Source organism: Mastigoproctus giganteus, chromosome 7, assembly GCF_048544385.1.
Source record: "Mastigoproctus giganteus isolate SK-2022 chromosome 7, ASM4854438v1, whole genome shotgun sequence".
Taxonomy (NCBI): domain Eukaryota; kingdom Metazoa; phylum Arthropoda; class Arachnida; order Uropygi; family Thelyphonidae; genus Mastigoproctus; species Mastigoproctus giganteus.
Window position 1 is genome coordinate 55,575,133 of NC_143581.1, and position 13,402 is coordinate 55,588,534.

At 36.0% G+C, this 13,402-nt stretch overlaps 1 protein-coding gene across 7 annotated transcripts in view; it reads right to left on the reverse strand.

The window, feature by feature from the left end:
* LOC150082917 (TOX high mobility group box family member 4-B-like) overlaps window positions 1–13,402 on the reverse strand; it is a 359,573-nt gene that overhangs the window by 123,443 nt on the left and 222,728 nt on the right. The gene's annotated exons all lie outside the window — the stretch shown is intronic.

Consider the following 13,402-nt stretch of genomic DNA (forward strand, 5'->3'; position numbering starts at 1 on the left):
GCCGTTTCGGATATGTTCTGACCCATTCGTCTGGCCATTACAATTTGGCCTTTTCCAAACTCACTTAAGTCTGCTGCCTTTCCCATGTGAACAAGAATAACACTGATTAAAGGAGCTCAGTATCAGATGTTTTTTATACGCTGTTGCCGTTGAACCGTGGTTAGCATGGGCAGTGAAGCAGCCTGCGGCTACCCAGCCCCATTTTCAGCAGGGTTCGATGTACTGTGCGTTGTGATATGGAAAAGTTGAAAAGACAGTGCTGTGAAATCTTTTCTTTTTTGTTTTGTGATAAGAATGATGAAGATCCATAAAGGCACAATTAACTGTATCAATAATACACTAGTAACTGAGGTGGTACCACTACACTACCAACTCATATTCTCCATCGCAGTAAACTTGGAGACTCCGAAACAGAAGTAAGCTTTATATCCATATAAAGCTTACATATACGCCACCGTGTCCCAACCCGCGCACGCGCCGTAGTTCATCTGCAGTTGTTTCGATTTGCATAACGACTCGCTGGTCATAATGTTTTGGCTTGTCAGTGTACGTATTACTGATAAACGCAGTGTTAACATAATAATAATAATAATGCTGTCATTAGAGAAATTTATTGATTTTACGTTGAACATATATACCCATGAAAGACACTAATTACTAATTACCAAATATGAAAGCGGATGATGAACATATACGCCACATGCACTGGGAACAAGCTCTGCAAACAAAACTGCATTAATGCCTAGAATTCAAATCTTATTATCCCTTGCTCAAAGCTAAAAATCAAGAGGAAAGAGGGTTATATCCGGGATTATTCCTTTTTTGGAACGTTAAAGGAAAAAAAAAGATAAAAAAAAATATATAAAAAAAAAAATTTTCTGTTTATACTCCGGGACGACTAAACAGTCAGAGGAGTTCACAAAATAGATAGATTACAAGAAATAGCACCGTATGTATTCAGTAGTTACTGGCTTGAACCCCGATCACTCAAGGCACGTGTACTTATGCACCCGCGCGCCTAACCACTAGGCTACGGCATATAAGTGGAAAGCATTTAAATGGAAGCCTTAGAGCCGTTAAAAAATACATTGCACTTCACAAGATTAACTATGGAACCATAAATGGAAGTTTACTGGGAGTTTATAACAACTCATCTAAACACGTTTTCTGAATAAAATTAAAAGCACTGTACTGTATTAAACCTATCGATAGTAGCAGTGGTAAATGATGTAAGAAAGCAAGCGTATACATCAGCCAAAAAGAAACAAAAAAAAAAAAAAAAAAAAAACCCTCTCACATCATCTGTCCATCTCCAATAGTTTGACTAGTTCTTCCTTGAATTTATTCAAACTATTCACTTCCTCAAGAACAGATGAAAGTTTGGTCCAAAAATCAATTACCCGCTGGCTGAAGGCAACTGTTCTTCCTTAATTTGAATTTATGCTCCCTTATATGTGTGTGTAGTCCAAGCAAGAGGAAGAATGCCATCAGCATTGAGCTTGCTCAATCTGTTCAAAGCGTTAAATATCTATATCAGATCACCTCGCAGGTACCTAGTCTTCAAAGGCTTCAATGTTCTTTCTTGGTAAGAGCACTACACTTTGTTTCTCTGCACCAATCTCATTTCCCTTCTCTGCACTCTTTTCAGCAGTTCTACATCCTTCCTAAAATGAGGGCTTCAGACCTGTATGCAGTACTCAAGATGCGGCCTAACCTTTCCCTGCTAGAAAATTCTTGTATATCATTGACAAAACCCCATATGCTGTCCTGGCAGCATGTCTGCACTGTCCAGAGAACTTCACATCTGACTGCACAATTACCTCCAGGCCCTTTTCATTTTCCACTACCCTGAGTGTAGTACCACACAGTTGGTACATTACTCTAAAATTACTGCTACTCATATGCAGTTCCTTGAATATGTCAATGTTAAACTTCAACGCTATTTCGCAGCCTATCTGTCTAATTTTTCTATATCTTTTTTTCAGTAGCGTACCTTGATTACTGCCATTAAGCCATTAATGACATATTATATGAACTTCGGGAGGACTGTCTTGTCCTTTCATGCGTTTCTGCTGCCAGGAGTATTTTAAACTGCGCAGTTGACGTAACGGCCTTATCGCTTTCAGCAGAAAAAAGGAGAGATCATTTCTGATCAACTACTATGAGGTGATCGAAGGAACTGGAAGCAAAAAAATAATTTTGACTTTATCGTGTGTGATGATAAACGGTTCTCTGTCTTCGGACTACTCCACAAATATGATGTTCCCCAAGCTTCAGTTCTTTCTCTCACGGTTTTCCTCTTATATATTAATGACTTTCTTCCTCTAACTGAATATCTTGTTCATAGTTTTACTGACGATAGCACACCCACTATATTCCACCTTCCAATTTCAGAAACCTTGTCCTAAACAAACAATTTCAACTTCTAGAACATCCTCCACCAAGTCCTTAAATGCCGATCTACAGTAATTTTCACAGGGGGACAAAGAAAACAGCTTTAATCTCTCTAAAACTCAGTACTGTCTTATTTCTTGCAAAGATAGAGTCTGCTGCTCCTTTGCTTATCTTCGATGACATTCAGCTTTCTAGATAAGACCAGATATCTCTACCAGGAATTATTCTAACTTTGAATCTCTCTTGGCATTAGCACATCACAAATATTGCTTCCACCGCATCCATAAAACTGGTTTTCTGTTTTCATTCAGCTTCCAACTCCGAACTCGCAGAACCAACTTTTCCTCTTCATCATTTATCCCTTCTCTTCTTCGGAAAAATTATAATTTACAGAAATTCAAATCTAGGGTCAACAAGTATCTTTTGTCTTCTCAGCATTCAACCCATGCACGGTAATAACTACTACAGTTTCTAATGCCATCACAGCAAAACAAACTTTGCCTTCAAAGTTCGTTGCTCAGGTATTGCACTATTTCAAATAAATGAAATCGTCAAAGGGTTAACCTGCCAACCGCATTACTTTCAAACAAATGTGTTTGAAAGTAGTCCAATACTATGGAAACTGTTGTGAAGGCAAAGTGCGTTCTGCTGAAAGCAATAAGCATATTTGAAATCCTGCTAGTCACAAAGCATATCAAAGTAGTATAAAATAGTACAGTGTATTGTTACAAAAGATAGTGGCTATGTGTTCTGCCCGAAGCAGTTTTAAATCTGCTCTACGCTACAAATACAAAAACTTGCGCTTTCTCCCACTGGTCGTGGATGCTACCACTGACAAGCTATCTTCTTTCTGGTCAGTGGCTCCAAATTAAGTTTGGTAATACTTGCACCGCTGAATTGTCTGATCTGACCGTTTAGCCATTTAAGCATCACAGAATCATCGCATCAGAGACCAGAATCAGTCATGAATTCATTGACGTCACCATAACAACGAGGAACTGTATATTCAGTGAATTTTTTTTATAAGAAATATATTAGTAATTAATCCTTATTTATTTTCTTAGAAGAAACTACTTTTTCATTATTTCAGCAAATATCTTCTAAAGATTTTTTGGGAAAGGGGATAGGAATAAGAAAGCTTTCATATTTATGCCCACCAAGCATCGCACGGTTTATTGATTGTCCATTATACAAAAAGATGACGAAACCAATTTATAACGCCATAACTACTCTTCTGACCTCATTCCATATTTCAAAAAAATTGATTTTTTTTTAAATTAATTACTAAAAGCTCTCAGTAGAAGCCAGAATTGGAAAAACCTATAATTTGTAATCCGGCTTATTACACTCTTGCTACACAGCTTACTACTTATCGGGTAAAACACAGAAAGTGACTCAAGGGACAGAACCACATTCCATTGCACGATATATACTTCTAGATGAATGAAATTATGTACACTCCCTGCCACCTTCTTGTAATGTTGAATGTTTCATTCGTGCCGGCAGTTAGGGCATAAATGACCAACGAAATTGTTTCCAGGTGCATTCACCACTTGCAAAGCAGACAGACAAAATTATGTCGCCGCTAGACGAGAAATTTGAACTTCCGGAACTTCAAAGTGTCTTAAGCACCGGAAGTTTAAATTTTTAACCAGAGTTCGAAGTTTACCAAACTGATATTTGTGAGGAATTTTTCCCCTCCCTCAATTCAAATTAATAAAACAATGCAAGTGACAGATTCTGGTAAAATTTTTGTGCGGAAGAATATTTGGGTAACTGCGTTATATTAAAAAGTTAGTTTTTGAGCTGTTTTTAATCTGCATACCCATCATCGAGACAGTACACTTTTCTTGTAGAGGTGTCTTTTTTCTTTGTAATAACGTAAGAGTAAAGGCTCATATACTTATGGAGTATATGACTCATATACTTATGGAGCTTTGCAAATCACCTGCCTGACAGATGATTACCACACTGTTACTCAAAATAAGTGTTCTCCACCAGTTACTATCAAAATTTCTCTTTCAAATATTAATGTACTAGAGGGCTCTGCCGCCTACTGGCCAACTTCAGGCTTCGCAAAAGAGTCAATGTAATCAATATATTTTTAATTTATATTAAAGACTTACAACGAATTTTGTATTCTGTACGGATCAATTGAATAATAATTAAAAAATAAATTGAAAAAGCAACGATGTATATTAATCAATTTCTTATCCTGTAGATATATTACTGAAAATTTCTTTGCGCATATTTGCATTCCACAATGGTCGAGGCGGCCAGTTTGCTGAAGTTCAAAGCGAAATAGCCACTTTTGATTTTTTTTTTTTTTTTTTTTTTTTTGGCAGATTCAGAAAAAGTCCGCTTCCTTGCATCATTTAGACATTATATTACTAATACACTACAGTATTCAGAATCATATTGGTTTCCGCGAAATCTCTGATGCCAGTCATAATTCTACATCGAGACAGAGACGCGTACAGCTGACCGTCCCCAAAGCTCAACTTATTCTGATTTAAGCGAAGACCAATGAATGAACGTTTGCCTCTAACGTTTGTAGATTCTAACAACGAAATCCAACCGTATGAGAAAATAAATAAATGAATATTGGCCTACCGACCCCACAAACGTACACTCGCCCATCTCTTTCATCTGTTCTATGTGAGCTAATTACTGACTGCGCAAATAACAGACCTGATTACATACAATATACGTTTCTTAGCCATTGTAACTATAGTAGGGAAACAACCACAGACGGCTGAAGGTCACTAATTTCACTTCCTACTCCATACTATCGGAAATGAGAGAGAAAACGAAATGGTCACAGCCTTGATCCGCCTGTTTTTATACTAGGGTGACACAACTTGTCGGCTGCATAATCAGTAATAATGGCGGAAAACGCGAACCTTAGCAATTAAGTACAAGCTAAATACATTTATTTAAACTTTACATGGTAAATAAACTTATTTACTTTACAGGCGCAGTATCAATAATTTACAGTAAAAAAAAAGTTGTCGAGTAATATGAGAACGTATCATTCTTTGTAACACGAATTTTTAAGAACGTAACAGGTGTTATTTAAGAAAGTAACTCAAAACAGATGTGTTTAACGTAAAAAAAGTTAGCGGCTGAATAAAAGTTATTTACTCAGCAGCAGCCATTATCAATCCACTGCAAGATGAAAGCCTCCTCAACAATTCATGTTGAAGGAAATGGACCGTAATCTGTCACGTTGGTCCAGTGAAGGTTGGCAGATCGACCGTATTTAGCAGTCAGGGATCTGAACCCCGATCTACCCAAAGAGCGTGTGCTAGTGAACACCCGCCCATGACCAATCAGTTACGGAGCCTTAGCAGCTGAGTATAAGAATATAAAAATGTTTTTTAGAGCTGTAAAATTGATTTTATAAAAATTGTATAATATTTGAAAACATTCTTAAAGCAAATCAGGCTGTATATAAGAATATGAATTGCTTTGTACTGTAGTGTATAACGTAACCACAGCTGAGCAGCAGTAAAGGGGGTGTTCACCGGAAGATAAACTGATTTTAATAATAATAAAAAAGAAAAATAACACATGTTGTCTTTCTTTAAACATTCTTTTCCAAACCATTTAACTTAAATCATTCATAACGATTTAACTTACACAAACAGGAAAACAATGTTTACAATAATCGGTATATTAAGTTGCAAAAAAACGTATTGTATTTGCCACGGTAAAAGTGGATTATTATTGGCAGTCGTCGTATACACTAAAAGCATTTATTTTTTAATACTGTATTCTTTGCAAGTATCTAACTTATTCAAGCAAATCACTTTAATTCGTCTTTATTCAGAAGTCACGCTTCTAAGTAGGAGAAAGAAGTTGGACAGTGATAAAATAATTGATAAAAAATAAAAGCAAAAACTCCTTCATTTTCAGCGCATTGTTTCTTATTGGGGTTAAACTAAATGGTTCCTCATTCTCTGAAAGAAGATAGGAAAACAGTTCATTGGTCTTCCTCCTCCCAACCTGATTTCTTGGTCTGATTGAAGAAAGCGCACACTTGTATCTATCGTTTGCAATCTAGATATTTAAAACCCGTTATCTTCACAAGAAATATGGAACTGTCCTTCCCACTTAAAAATGCAATATCCCATGAAACTCATCAATCTTTTAGATCAGGAAAAATTATATATATATATCTCGGTTGCGGTGATTATAAATGCAACTCAGGACTTTAATGATGGCCTACTTCGAAGAACCAATAAACGCTGCGATGCGATGCGATTATGCATAGCAAACATGTCCCTAATTAAATTCGCTATTTAAAATATGCTAACAGAAATGAGCAGCAGTGTGGCATGCAAAATACCGCTGTATAAAATGAGGTAAAGTATTTAATATCTAGTTTTTGAAAGATAAGATATTATGTAGGTCAGATGAGCTGTCATTGAAGTCCACACCATGTTAAAATAATTTAATGAGCATAATTTTGTAAGATCAATTAACAGTTATGTAGTAGGATACACTACACTAAAGATTTCTTAACTTTAAAAACATTTAATTCCAGATATTGGCTATCTTTATGTTAAGCTACAATGCTGTAACTAGTTGTTGCACGGTACTGGCCTGATGTTTCATTTGGAGTAGGGGGGGGGACGGAGTTTTGGCGCTTCACCAAGTATTAAAATACCAAACATCGACGTATTTATCGCCTGAGAGACCCTCATCCTTGAGGCGACTGGGCATATTGCATCCACAACAAAATATTTCTTTTCAACAAGTCCTGAGTGTTCCCAAACTAACTAATCATTCTGTTTTAAAATACTAATATATACGCTTATAATTATAAACCAGTGATTCTCAACAGTAGCATCATCGGCCAATAGCCAGCATTTTAGAAATCTGTGTGGGCGTTTGGTTTGTCATACCGATAACGAGGGGACTACCGGGAACCCAATATATGTAAACTAGCTGAGTCACAGGAATCGCATTAGAATTGCTCACTGAAAATAATATATACTGTATTATGTAAAATTTATTTAAGTATATTTCTATTATAAATATAGCCGAGTGGTCAAGTAACAACAGAGTAATACACACGTTGTGTTGAAAACTGTATCCTCCATCTTGTAAAATCCTCTGAAATGTGGTCGTCCCAGAGCATGAACAAAAAATTTATTTACATTACAAACTTTTGTATTTCAGTATATTACCTAACTATTATGATATATTCATGATACTGATCAATTCTATAACACCGGCGAATTTTTTGAATATTTCGGTGGAAACAGGTTAAACAGGCTATCGAATAGCTTTTAGATTAACACAATTACGCGTATTTTATTTCGGCAGAGAAGCCTTAAAAATTGTTGGATACCTTATCAAAATACTTTGTATACATGGTAAATATTTTTTAAACTAGTTTTTACAGAAAAAAGTTTTGATTTCAAATAATGGGGCGTTGGAAAATAAATAATGCTTAGTAAAAGGGCATTCATCTTCGAGCATTTCACTCAAAACCATTTGGAACCAGTGTTATAAATTAATATCTTGTTCTTGCAATGATACCAGATATTCAATTATTTTTATTAATAAAAAAGATACTTAATATACTAATTGCTGGCTCTGCACAGTTATTTTTGCACTCTGTTTCGCAAAAGCCCTATTGCATATAAGAAACATATATAGTTTTAGAAAGAGAAATGAATAGCGAGAAGACTACTTAGCTAAAACAGAGTCTGCACACTGATTTCACGACTAGCGACATTGCGTGCCGACTTTTCTCCACTACGCTAACAGTCTTTCAAAGAACTTTCTGATCAGTTCTAGTGTAGCAATTCCTGGATCTTTCCCCACATTTTCGGGACTATTTGTTTCTTTACCAAGAAACCTAACCCATGTACAGTCTCCCCCCCCCCAAAAAAAAACTACACTTCGTACATACTGGTATGTACGAAGTGTAGATTAGGGGTAATTTTAAAAGCTATCGATCGTTTTAAATGAAAAACTTGTTTTAATTTACAAGTTAAAACATATTTCCAAAGTTAACTTAACATTTTGCCTAAAATGTCAAATCTAAACAAAGTTTTAATCTCGACTTTATCAATGTCCTAGCAGAAATTAATTTAGAGATTAGGCTCAAGGACGGAATTCAACCAGGAACTGCTCGTGGTCAACAGAATATATAGTTGAAAATGTGGTAGCAATCCGCATTTTTCTTGTCGATTAATGAGAAAACATACTTTCATTTGTGAAAATTTCTGTTGTGATGGGAGGAGGCTGTGAAACTGTAGCTGGGCCTGAAATTTCTGCAAGGACCAACAGAGCACCAAGTTAAACATTTGGACTTGGTCTTGCTTTTCGTTGTAGAGTAATACGCGAAATATACTCTCATTTATATGAATAGATTTTTGTGGTCGGGTGCGGGGGGGGAGTAGGGGAGGCTATGATTGATCTTACAAGCTTTCCAGAGACTAAAGAAAAACGCTGAAAATGTGATATCGATTGAACTTTCTTATTAAGTTAATATCTTAAACATCCGATAACATACTTCCAAAGTTAGGTAATGTACGCAATGCATTACATTTCAGGTACTTTCTGTGATTAAATGAAGTGAAAAGTAAATACTTAAAAAGTAAATAGTTATCTTTTTATCAATTAATTACTCTGCTAAGATTATAATTTATAAAACACTTAATAAAATTCTCTAGTTTTATGTTCTCTAAACTTGGCCGTTCAGTTTAATTATAACTGTATAATATTTACTTCTGTCCTCCGTATACTCTTATTTTATTTATTTTTAGTCTGTTTTTATCTCTGTATATATGTATACAGAGTCGTACATAATATACGCGAAGCCTGCTGGACTATTCAAAGCTAAAAATACTGTACTGAATTAAAACTACATTTAACTCATGAATTTCTTTTATTCATTCAATTTTTATGGAAAAAATGAAGATTCGTTGTAGGATTCCTATTTGTCTCATTTTAATGAAATTTGGAAAATGGCTCAACAAATCTTTTTATCTGAGTCAAATAATATTTCGTTAATATTAGTCCACTGAAAATAGAGTTGTCACATGCGGAAGGACATGGTGCAAACAATAGGCGCTTGCGCATATATGCTAACGCGCTAAAAAAAAAGTCATCCGTTTACTTCTGAAAAGAACATAAATCGATTTTATATAAGGGAAAAAAAAGGATAATAATAATAACATCAAGCAACAAAAAACAGCGATAGCTAACCTGAAGGATTACTTCCAGAAAAACACGGCAGCACTCTACCAATCCACAAGGAGGATCGACAAGCGGCATACCCTACTCAATCTAAGCGAGGTCTCCTCTCGCCCAGACGGAATAAACGAAGCTAGTAAAATGGTCAAAGAAGTCACTCCATGGTAGACAATACAATTACCTCCCTCATGACCACATAGATAAAATGGCCTCCAATGTATGGATCACGAGCGGGATGCTCTTCCCCGAGACTGAAGGATTCCTGCTCGCAATCAAAGACCAGGTAATCAACACCAGGAACTATAGAAAATACATCGCCAAGGAGCCCGGAGTGTCAGATGACAAACATCAATGATGCCACCTGTCCCCAGAAACGCTTCAACACATCACCGCAGATGCAAGATGATCGCAGATCATCTTGCGATCAAAGTGTACCTTGAGTGATCTGCCACCGCAGATCACTCAAGGTACACTTTCTTTGATCAAAATGATCAAAGAAAGTGTGCCGTATCAGAAGTACGAACCCCAGGCCATACTAGAGACCCCACCGCACAAGCTGTACGGGAACCAAGCCATAGTAACGGACAAAACAATCCCGCACAACAGACCGGATATTATTCTTGTCGACAAGAAGGAGAAGACTACCTATCTGATTGACTTAACGGTGCCCAACACTGGCAACTTTCAGATAACCTACGAGGAAAAAATCAGAAAGCACACGGACCTAAGACAGGAGATCAAAGAGATGTGGCATATGCAACAAGTAACGACCTTCTCGATCGTGTCAGCCACCGGTATGGCGCCAAAGTTCCTATATCACAGCCTAGCAGCAATAGATCTCCCAGAGAACATCACACCTACAAGTAACTCCAAAAAGTCACAATCCTGAACACCTGTAGGATAGTCAGAGAGTTCCTCGACCAACTGTACACCAGACATAACAACCACCCTATGCACTTGGTACTAGTACCCGTCACAGGGTGAAACCCACCATCAGGGAGAAATAATAAAACAACAACAATAATAATAATAGCACAATGGATATAGAGTGAGGAGATTCGATACAAACTACTCTCGTACAGCTACGCTGTTCTATATCTAAACGCGCATACTGAGGGTGAACTTCACATGCAGCCATGACACGTGTGTGTGTATGTGTGGGAACAACATTCCCACTGAGGATGGGGGGTGGGGGGAGTTTATTAAATTAAAAAAAAAATTCTAAACGTTAATACTTAATCCAATTTTTAACATCGAATTCAAAAAGTTCATCCAAAATATGACAAAAGGAGTAGAAGGGAACAGAGGAGAAACAGCCTAAACAAGCAACACAGATCCTGGTGCCTTTTAACTGAAACATCCCGAATCAACATTATCCTAATAAATTATACGCCATCTATCACATAAGTTTAAAATCAACCTACTAAAGAAATTTCAAGTAGCATTGAGGTTCATTCAGTGGCATTTTGTCGGGAGATTGTACCATGGAGAAAATTTTTGTTTATTGACCTCAAAATCATTTTCTTCTTTCCCCCTCCCCATGATTTCAGGCAACCCTCGTGACGCTACGCCATCTACCCCATAAGATAAAACACTATTGGATATATTACTGATTAAATTTTAAGAAAGTTTATCCAAATTGTCAAAGTACTTAAACTGAAGTTTAATGAATTTAGTTCCTATTGAAACGTTTAAAAATAGCTTACCTAAACTTATTTCTCTAAAATACTGTCTAGTAATTAATACAGAATATTAAGATAACAGCCTCTTATTGCGTTATTTTTTTTAACAAGACAACCATTTGTTATGTATTAAGTTAATCATATAAAGGGAGGAAAAAAGTAATTGAACGTCCAAGGGTTGGATTGTTGTTTTCAGTACTCCACATATCATTAAAATCATTCATCTGCAATTTATTCACTGATAGAAAGATTTATCATGGAATAATAGAGTGGTGTTCCTCGGGAAAAATATCATGATTGAAGAATTGTTTCTGGAGACATGTTTGATAACCTGAAGAATAATTGATTCAGTAATGAGTTAGGTCCATAATCTACTGATTAAATGGTAATGTGAAGGTAAATTGCATGGGGCAACGTTCTCAGGTATGCATAAAAGAGATGCCAGTTAATTGTATGGTTGAAGAAAATGCTTATTGATAACATATGACATGTCAACGCTGATTAAACTTTTGTAAAATACGTGATGTAATCAAATGGAATGGACGTAGTTACACAAAGGTAGACGGCTGGAGTTTTATGATTCCTTTTTGAAAATTCAAATGAAAGGGGACTGTAAATAATCAAGTCTGTTTGAAAAATGTTGCATCGTAGAAAGATAAATATCAGTCGTGTGCCACTTGTAAAGCAAGAAGCTAATTATTAATTTTGTCATTTTTAATAATGATTTTATCACCGCTGGAAATCCAGACTGATTTGAAATCAAGTACTGTATGAGCACAAAGCGTGTAACAAGGTTATTTACTCGTTTCACACCTATTTGCCATTATAAGCAAGAAATAGAATCTACAGATAAAACAGCTGCGGAACTAATGATATTTTAGCACCCCCTTTCTAGAAATCCATAGGATTGAAATTAATCAAATATTTACTCCCTGAAAAGTTAAGGTAGGAATTATTCTTTTACTGCCTTGGAGCTATAATCATTAACATCTAATTGAATTTAGCTTCTGCTTTTTACCTGGCTTACTAAAAATCATAAAATGTAGAAGGGTGGGTTCTCTAATTGCTATCTTGAAAATAAATGCGTACACATGCTCGTCAACAGTCCGCTTTTTCTACACATTTTTGGACTGTACGATTTCTTCTATCATTGTCTTTGGAGAAATGTAGACTCACGAGAATAAAAAAAAAAAAAAAAAAACAGTAGCTTTTCTGCACAAATGGACATTTGGATCGATTGTAGTAAAACACATTCCAGAATTCTTCGGGTGAGCAAACTCTTTTGAGGGTCTGCATTTAAGGCGAAAACTGTGGTACGGGGAGGGGGCTAACCGACTCGCTCTGCAAATCACAGGCAAGCTATTTTGCAACATTGATTAAATGCAGATTGCGGACATTATTAGAGTGGCGGCTAAGTTTAATGGAAAGGTTAGCATTTAATACTTGCTGAGAGTAGGCTTGCCAGATACAGCAGTTTCCATAAAATAACCAACACACAAAGAGTTTGAAGCAAAAAAAAAAAAAAAAAAACCCCAAATGGAAGAGATTACAGTGAAAATGGTAATCTACTTGGTAACCCTGAAAAATTTATCTGGTAAAACTTACTTATTAATTAAGTGAATTTTACCTAGCGTGTAAAAGTCCGTATTCTCTTAAAACACGTTTCCCGGACAGAAACTCAAATACAGGATTGTCCGAATAGATGAAAATCGGACATCTGACAACACTATAACCGAGAGCAAACACCTGCCAGAGATGATTTATGATGTATTTGCAAAAAAATGTAAACCTTCTAACATGAAACCTGAAGCAGGATAAAATAAATGAACTGTTCATTATAAACCGATATCTAATCTATTTACTTGTGTTACTGAACTTGAAATCAGTAATTTACACAAGCATGAATTTAACTAAATTACGCGACTGTAGCAAAATAAGCTTTAGCAGATAAGCTAGGCGGTGGTCACCAAACTTTTTTGGTCGCACACCCAGCGCGCACCCCGGAAAAAAATTAAATATATAAGTTTATTTTTTTATTTATTTATAAATCATTTACATGGAAGGCATTATATCTAAAATCACATTTATAAAACCACATATAATTTTAAAAG